Source organism: Ailuropoda melanoleuca, chromosome 2 (genome assembly GCF_002007445.2).
Source record: "Ailuropoda melanoleuca isolate Jingjing chromosome 2, ASM200744v2, whole genome shotgun sequence".
In the NCBI taxonomy this organism is placed as follows: domain Eukaryota; kingdom Metazoa; phylum Chordata; class Mammalia; order Carnivora; family Ursidae; genus Ailuropoda; species Ailuropoda melanoleuca.
Genome location: NC_048219.1, coordinates 154,356,575 through 154,364,450, shown reverse-complemented (window position 1 = coordinate 154,364,450; position 7,876 = coordinate 154,356,575).

Below are 7,876 nucleotides of genomic sequence, written 5' to 3'. Positions count from 1 at the left end.
ATGACATCGGTCAGAGCAACCTTTTTCACGACACATCTCCAAAGGCAAGAGAAATAAAAGATAAAATGAACATGTGGGACTTCATCGAAATAAAAAGCTTCTGCACAGCCAAGGAAATAGTCAAAAAAACTAAGAGGCAGTCCACGGAATGGGAGAATATATTTGAAAATGACGCTACAGATAAAAGACTGGAATCCAAGATCTACAAAGAACTTCTCAAACTCAATATGCGAGAAACAAATAAACAAATCGTAAAACNAGAAACAAATAAACAAATCATAAAATGGGCAGAAGATATGAACAGACACTTTTCCAATGAAGACATACAAATGGCTAACAGACCCATGAAGAAATGTTCAAAATCATTAGCCATCAGGGATATTCAAATCAAAATCACACTAAGATACCACCTTAAGCCAGTTAGAATGGCAAAAATAGACAAGGCAGGAAACAGCAATTCNAGAAACAACAATTGTTGGAGAGGATGTGGAGAAAGGGGATCCCTCCTACATTGTTGGTGGGAATGCAAGTTGGTACAGCCACTCTGGAAAACAGTGTGGAGGTCCCTTAAAAAGTTAAAAATTGAACTACCCTATGACCCAGCCATTGCACTACTGGGTGTTTACCCCAAAGATACAGACGTAGTAAAGAGAAGGGCCATATGCACCCCAATGTTCATAGCTGCATTGTCCACAATAGCCAAATCATGGAAGGAGCCGAGATGCCCTTCAACAGATGACTGGATTAAGAAGCTGTGGTCCATATATACAATGGAATATTACTCAGCTATCAGAAAGAACAAGTTCTCAACATTTGCTGCAACATGGACGGCACTGGAAGAGAAAATGCTAAGTGAAATAAGTCAAGCAGAGCAAGACAATTATTATATGATTTCTCTCATCTATGGAACATAAGAACTAGGAAGATCGGTAGGGGAAGAAAGGGATAAGAAAGGGGGGTAATCAGAAGGGGGAGTGAAGCATGGGAGACTATGGACTCTGAGAAACAAACTGAGGGCTTCAGAGGGGAGGAGGTTGGGGGAATGGGATAGACTGGTGATGGGTAGTAAGGAGGGCACATATTGCATGGTACACTGGGTGTTATACGCAACTAAAGAATCATCTAGCCTTGCATCAGAAACCAGGGATGTACTGTATGGTGACTAACATAATGTAATAAAAAAACATTAAAAAAATAAATATAATACTGAAAAAAAGAAGTCAGATAATCAACGGAGCCTTCCAGTGCCCCACAACCACAGTTTTTCTGCAGATAAAGGAGTTTGGTAAAAATCCATGAAAACATTCTGTGAAAATTAATAGTTTAGAAAGAACTGACAATAAAGACTATTGTACTTAAGTGTTATTTGTATATCACTAAAATTTACAAAAACATAAGTATCAACGCATGCGTTTCAAAGAGCCTGTTAAATATTTATCAGTGCACTACTGGCTCTGAGTGATTTTAATTTCCCTTTTTATAGCTTTCTATGTGTGTGAATTAAATATGCATTTTATTTTTATAATTAAAAAAAGCACATTCTATTGAAACAACAACAGACTGGCATACCATATAGCTTTAGCTTAGTGCTTTGAATTTTTTCCAATTGTTATAATAACAGCACCAGAGGGCTACAATATTAAAGTGGTTGTTGAGTAAGCTTTTAAGTTCAGAAAGAGAAGTAAAATTACATGAGCTCATATGTAAAATGCATGGGGCCAGTCTTGTTTTGTATGTAATTTCATTGAAAACCCATTACAAACCAACAAAGTAGGCATTTTTGACATTTTAAAGATAGGTGGACAGTGAGTTCAGGGATCTGAATTGGAAAATTTTAGATTTCAGGAGACTGAGTAAAATGGTATTTACCTGATCTTTACCTACGGAGGCAAGTCCAGAAAAGTTATTTTGTCAGCGTACTTAAACTGAATGACTCAGGAAGATTGAACCATAACATGGTGAACTATGTAAATCAGGACTCATGCCTTAAATTAAAATGAGAAATGTGACATCAACAGACTTAGTGTCTATGAAGGCTAGCTCAGCCTGACTTAAGGAAGCTACCTAAGTTATCAGACAAGGGCTTGGTAAGTTTGGTTTGAGAGCAAGAACAATGAATTACATGATGTTAATGTGTAATAGCTTTATGATCCAATATCCTAATACATCTATTCCCATAATAGGGATAAACCTGCCACAGGACAGGATATTTAATTAATGTTGATGGAGTTTGCAAGGCTCTGATAACTCACCTTTTTCAAGGCTTCCATTGTTATCTTATTGTGATTGATATACTTTTCCCTTAGTTTAATACTTGCAATCTTGCTACCTTGAACATCTAGAAGCTATGTGTTGATTTCTAAGTTATCTTTCAAAGAACAACCCAGATACACTTATTTACACTTATTTCAAAGTCCTTTATTTGAGAGGAAGGCTTTTCTCCTATAACCTAAGGATATAAATTCCTTCATTCACCCACATCCTCCTCAGGGGTTCAGAGAACATAAGCAGGGAGAGTGGACATGGATATTATATGGAGTTTGGAATCTTGTGGGCATGGGCAGGAGCTCATCGTACAGGATATTTTTAAATCAAATACTGGAATCTTGGGCACTGCTTCTGTGATTTTTATACTCTTTATTCACCTTTTTTCAGAATTTAGATTTTTTTTAGCCAATTCTTGATAAATGAAAGAAATTAATGACTTTGATCATTTTACTATGCTTCATTTTACTATAATCCTAGGGATTGAATTAGACAAAGTTAATATACTGGTCCTGGAAATTTCAGAAAAGGTATCAATTCACTTTAAGGCAGTGAATGTGGAAGTCATAAGGTTCAGAGAAGGCCTAATGAATACCTTTATAGATTTTCACTAAATTTAAAACTATTTATGGCCTCTATTATGATCTATTGCATACACACACACATATATGTGTATATATATATGTATATATATATGTTTATAATATATGAATATATAGGTATATACCCACACCTACATACACACACAGAAACACATACACACAAGCCCATTGTTAGGAATGGCAATCTAAAATGCAAGAATATCTTTCTAGAGATTAGTCTCCCCCCAAAATAATAAGAGCTTAACAACATGGTATTTATGATATAAATTTGAGTATCTGTAAACAAATTATATATACCATATGTATAACATTCTGTAGGCCAATCAATTTGTAAGAGGCTTTTCAATTGCTGATATGAAGAAAATAACAACTTCAGCTTGTTAGAACAGTGATTATGATTAGTGACCTTCCCAGAATTCATATAGAACCTCCTTTCTCACCCCCTTGTCCAACAAACACACAAATCATTCTGTCTCATAGCTGTCATAGGGTAGTTATTTTTAGTATACGTGACTGAGGAATTAATAAGAATGGGTGCCTCCACATCGTTCCAGCAACCTCGCCCAATCAAGAGTTAGGCTTTAAGGTTACTGGGATGGGGCAAACAGGGATCCAAGGAAAGAACATCCGAAAGGACTTTTGTCAAGATAAGGGTGAACTGGGAGATAAAGTTGTTTAAGACTGAAGATTATTTCGTGGTCTCCTGAATTATCCTGATCAACTTGAAGTCAAAAGTGGCATTGGAGAGATTTACTACTTAAAGAAGAGAGGTATGTTACGATGGCACGTGTACTTTCTTTTTCAGTATGACCTCCTTTAAAAGATACAAACTTCCAGTTACAAAATAAGTAAGTTATGGGGATGTAACATACAGCATGGTGATTATAGTTAATAATACTGTATTGCATATTTGAAAGTTGCTAAGAGAGTACATCTTAAAAATTCTCATCACAAGAAAAAAATTGTAACCATGTATGGTGAGGGATGTAAACCAGACTTACTGTGGCGGTAATCTGATGATATATACAAATATTGAATTCTTATGTAGTACACCTGAAACTAATATAATGTTATGTCAATTATACATCAACGAGAAAAAGACCTCCTTTATTACGCTCCAGACAGCATCTTGGTAATGACAATCATCCAGTGAAATAGGCTGATCAGATTTCTGGTAGGAATCTGAACCAATGATACAATGACATATTCAAAAGACTTAGAAGGCAATTAAGAGAAAATTGAGTGAAGGATTTATTATTATTATTGTTACAGTTTTTCTATGTATTGTTAATTTTTTTTAACTTCTAGAAAGTGCACCACCCCTACTCAGGCATTTGAGATACACTTTAATACTAGTAACATGTCTTTTATTTGGTATGAAAATCAATGACAAATGCCTCACTGTCTGGACATTGCCTATCACCTTCATCTTAGCATCTTTCAGTGCTGCCTTACAAATGAGGGTCAGCACAGAATATGAAACAAAGAACAAAGCCAGATACTGATGCTTACTCCCACCTGATTTTCTATCCTATTATAAGATTCAGACATCTTCATGCCTGCACCCAGCTCTTTGCAGATGCCTTCAGCTAGTAGAATGAGCATCCCATTTTTTCAAATCAAAATATAAAACCCTTAATATAAAATATTAAACATATTATGACATTGATAAAATATTTAAATAGAATATATTTTAGTAAACTTTCTCATCTCCCTAATTTCTAAAACACCCTAGGATAGTGTGTATGTGTCTCTGTGTGTCTGTGTGTATATTTTATTCCATTCATTCTTCTTAGAGTTGAATACTGTCATTGTTAAGATAACTCACAAAAAGTTTGACCTGAGTTTTCTGAGGTCTCCTTGTAGTTCTACCTACCAGTAATCAGATTGCAGCTTACTCTGCAATAGGCAACTTCTTGCATAACTCTTTGCCCGTTTGCCCTGTCAGAATTGCTAATATATTTAAATATTGCCTACTGGCAACCACTTTTCAGGCTGGTTATGTCACTTTCATCCCATCATTATTTTCTATATGAATTTTTAAAATGCTTTATGGTCCTTACATTTCATTTACCTTGCCGCTACTATTCCTATTGCTCACAATTTTTTTTAACTGAATACTAATGTTGTTCAATGTCTACATTTTTCAAGCATCAGTTTTTCAAAACCTCAAATAAATGTAAAAGTGGCAGGGCAGGCAAAATGAACTGAGACACTTTTATAGGTTATATCCCTCAATTTGCTTTCCAGGCAAAAGGAAAAAAAAAAACCCGAGACACAAAATTAATAATGATACACCTCTATATACTATATCCTACTTCCTAATTTGAAAATAACATTGTTTCCTACCTGTACCTCTACTGTACCACTAAAAATAATATCTGTTTTTATATACATTTTCTTCCTTGTGGTTTCAAAAATTTTAGCCCAACATGTGACAACCTAACAAAACACAATGAATATTGCATTAAAATCTTGTGGGCCAGGATTCATTCTTCACATGTAGCCTTTAAGTGATTATTATCTCTCAAGAAAGTACTGCTGTAGAAACTCTGGTTAACAAATCAGAAAGGTGCAGTCTAACGGTAGAGTGGGTGGAGATCTGATGAGTAAACAAGCTCTAATAATTCAGGGCAGTAAGCGCCATGATAGCTAAAGTGAGGTGGGAATAGAGCGTGTGGAGAGGAAACTAACCCAGTGTAAGTATCAAAGTTTCCCTAGGAGTTATTCCTAAGTGTATATAAAAACATTATGATATTATATTAGTTACCTGTAAAGCTGGTTATGTATTTTCCTATTCAGGAGAATATCATGGGAAAAAGCCAGAAGGCAAAAACAAAGAATTTTAAAACCTGAAGAAGAGTTGATGAAAAGGAGTGGACATATTTAAGATTTCTAAGAAGCTGGAAGAAATGAGGCATGGTGATTAATTGTATATGAGGAGTAAAGGACAGGAAGGAATTAAGAATCCCATCAGCATTTCTAGCTTAGATAAGGTAACATACGGCCTAGTTACTGAGATTTATTTGAACAAAGGAGTTTGGGGACATAGGAATTGAAAAGACAATACTTTAAGTGTTAAAGTTACTGGATTTGAGGAGTCTGGGGCCATCCAAGTGGAGAAGTCCAGTGGTCATTTGGATATGAGGATTTGGAACTCAGTGACAGACCTGGGATGGAGATGGAAGGCAGAATCCTGAGCAGTAGTTGTCATATTTGAAGCCATGGCAGTGAAGGGAATTGTTCCAGGAGAATATGAGAATGAGAAAGATAAGTTTAATCTAAAGATTAAGGGAACCACATGAGAAAAGAAATCTACAAAGGTACATTATGAAAGATGGCCAGAAAAATAGGAAAAAAAATTCTAAGCCTGGCTGTGCTTCTAACAATCAGCGTATCCTAAATTATTCACTTAACTGCTTGGTCTCCTTTTTTGTCTCTTTAAAATAACAAAGATGCTCACATGTTAAATTTTATTAATTGTATAGCACTTTAAAAAGAAAATAGTGCATGTAATGGGCTGAACTGTGTCTCCCCCAAATTCATATATTGAAGTCCTAACCCCTAGTACCTCGGAACACACACAGACCTGAGGGCTGGAAATGTTTTCTTGGTTCCACTGGACTGAGCTACTTCTCAGGGCCTACGAAATGGAGCTGTTGTCCAGGTGCAGAGACAGGGGCTGCTCCCCTGGTTGGCCTTGAGAACAGCATGTCAAGTGAAAGAGTCGTCCTAATGAACCTTACTATCTAATAAAATCTGCCTTGCTAGTTTTCAGTTTTGCTTGGGGCTAGTGACCCCTTTCTTTTTTTCTGATTTCTCCCTTCTGGAATAAGAATATTTACCCTATATCTGTACCACCATTACCTTCTAGAAGCAGATAACTTATCTGGTTTCATAGGTTCACAGCCAGAGGAAAAACGCACCTTAAGATGAATCTTACTTTGATCACATCCACGATTTAGGTAACATTTACAGATCTTGGACTTAAGAGTTGAAGCTGTAATGGGTTAAGACTTTTGGGCTGTTGAAGTGGGAATGAGTGTATTTTTGTGTGAGAAGGTCGTGAATTTGGGGGATTCAGAAGGTAGAGTATTATGGGCTGAATGTTTCCCCTCAAATTTATGTTGACGTCCTAATCTCTAGTACCTCAAAACGTAACCATCTTTGGAGACAAGGGCATTAAAAATGTGATTAAGTTCATATGAGGTCTTTATGATGGGTCCTAGTCCAATAACTGGTACCCCTGTAAGAAAGGAAATCTGGACAGAGAGAGAGACATCAGACATGTATGCTCACACAGAGAGACAACCATACGAAGACAGGGGAGAAGATAGCCATCTGTGAGTCAGAGAGAGGCTTCATAATGAAACCAGTCCTGCTGTCACCTTATCTTGGACTTCTGACTTTCACAGCTGTAAGGAAATAAATTTCTGTGATAGCCACCCACTCCATGGTATTTGTTATGGTAACCCTAGCAAACTAATAAAGTCTGTGTTCTTTTATTTCTAACAATACTGCAATATAGATCTTATTTTCTCCACTTTAAAGATGAAATAGTTGAGGTTTTGTGAAGTTCAACTATTTAATCAAGATCAAAGAGTAAATGGCAGAAAAAAAGACTTAATCCTTATTCCTAGGAAAGACCCAGTTCTTTCATCATACCAGAATTGCTGCTCCTGATATTAGCTGTGTCATAAAAGTAAATGTGTGTATGTAGAACAGCATTTTCACAGCAGTTTTTGCTATTTGATTAAATATCTATATCCTTACATTTAAATATACATACATTAGGTACAATATTTTATTCGCCTCTTGAGAATTAAAGACATAGATAAGTATAGAAACACCACATTTTTTTAAATTTTTCTTAATATTTTATTTATTTATTTGAGAAAGAGAGACAAAGATAGTGAGAGAGAGCACAAGCAGGGAGGAGAGGGAGAAGCAGAAGCAGAGAGCCCAACACACAGCTTGGTCCCAGGACCCTGGGATCATGACATGAGCCA